We start from the raw sequence: 1,743 nt of genomic DNA on the forward strand, positions 1-1,743 counted from the left end.
TCTTATTCAACTACAGCATCCTCGTCCCCACCTCTTGCGATCATCATCACCCCGGTCGCCCTCCCATCGTCACCTTTTAAACTCCTCAGACCCCACTATAACCTGTCCTATGGAGGTTTCAAACCTCATCTCTTGAACTAAAAATTGCTCCTATCAAGACGCCCATCTAGAGCTCCCTCCAAAGTCCAAACCAATCTAGCCCAAAAACCTCCGGACTCATTCTCCTAGGCAAGCTAATAACATATATAACCCTAGGCACTGCTGTAGTATCCGATGTTGTTACCAGAGCTTGGAGACCAGCATTCTCGATCCAAGTCAAGCGCATGGACAAGTGTGTGTTCATGTTCACATTCCAGCATGAGGCTGACCTCCATAAAGCATACTAGAGAAAACCGTGGTCGATCCATGGAGGCCACCTGATTCTCAAGCACTGGAGCCCTTCTCTAGCGTGGCAAGAAGTTTCCTTTTCATCCTCCACATTCTGGGTCCAAATCGTTGGTCTCCCAGACCTTTGGAAATCTAAAGATAATCTCCTGAAGATTAGTGCAAAAGCCAGCAACGTGGTGGAAGTGGACTTAGCAGGAGAGCAAGGAAGTAGCCAGAAAAGATTCACTGGTGTGCAAATTGATATAGATATAAGCCGACCTCTCATGCCAGGAGTTTTCCTTCCTAGGGCCAACCTACCAGAACTTTCAATTGGTTTGAAATTCGAAAAGCTTGCAGATGTGTGCTATGGATGCGACATTATTGGACATGAGCTCCAAACATGTAAAGATGACATTTTCAGGCTCAGAAATCCATTTGATTATGAGTTTAGAGGCTCGGGCCCTTGGCTGAGGGCAGAAAACAACAATATTTTTGTTGGAGTATGTGTGTTTCAAACTCTCAAACTATGCTTGTGTCCTATATTGGTTAGAGATGAATATCATATAGGTTTATAAACCATTGCACATCTTAAGTGATAGCTTGATAGATAATGGGCTAAGAGTTGGAGTTAGGCTTGGGTTGGACTTAAGCTAGTCTCTATCTCTCTTGGGCCTCATTTCTTTTCCCTTTCTTTTGTGTTTAGCCCATTTTGGTTCTATCCGTTGGGCATTAAATGAGCAGCCCGTTGGGGCATTTAATGTGCAGCCCGTTGGCTTGCACAGTGACTGTTACATGCAGTCCTTCAACCCTCACATTAGTTAGTATATAAAACCCTATAATCCCCTCTTTAGCTCTTAAGTTTTTCAGCTACAGCAGCCATCTTCTCCCTCTGTTTTTGCTCTATTCTTTTTTGCTCATCTCCGCTAAAAATTTCAGCATCAATTTTTAGTTTTAAGGAAAGGCAAATTAAGGTTGTTCCTAGTTCTTCTTACTTGAGTATGTGATCAACTTGAAGAAATTACTATAGTCTAATCTTGGGGGATTGTTCGGCCAAGAGAGTCATTCACATCGAGTTCTACTTCGGGTGGCACAAATCAACCTTTAAAGACAACGCATTTTAAGTGATTCTATAGTTTGTGAGATCTTTCTAATTCTATCTATTTATTTTTGTCATTGCTAATTTTTTGGATTTGTATTGTTGAATCAAAACTTGTTTATTTAGCCATATTTTCCAACAATTTTTACAAAGGCTTTCGTTGTACCCAACTGCTACCCCCACCCATTGGAAGCAGTTGAAATATCACCCACTTAGTCTAAAACCGGCGCTTCCCTGGGATCAAGCTCAACCAGCAAATCGATAGACCACACCAACCACGT

The sequence above is a fragment of the Quercus lobata genome, chromosome 11 (genome assembly GCF_001633185.2).
Source record: "Quercus lobata isolate SW786 chromosome 11, ValleyOak3.0 Primary Assembly, whole genome shotgun sequence".
Lineage (NCBI taxonomy): Eukaryota > Viridiplantae > Streptophyta > Magnoliopsida > Fagales > Fagaceae > Quercus > Quercus lobata.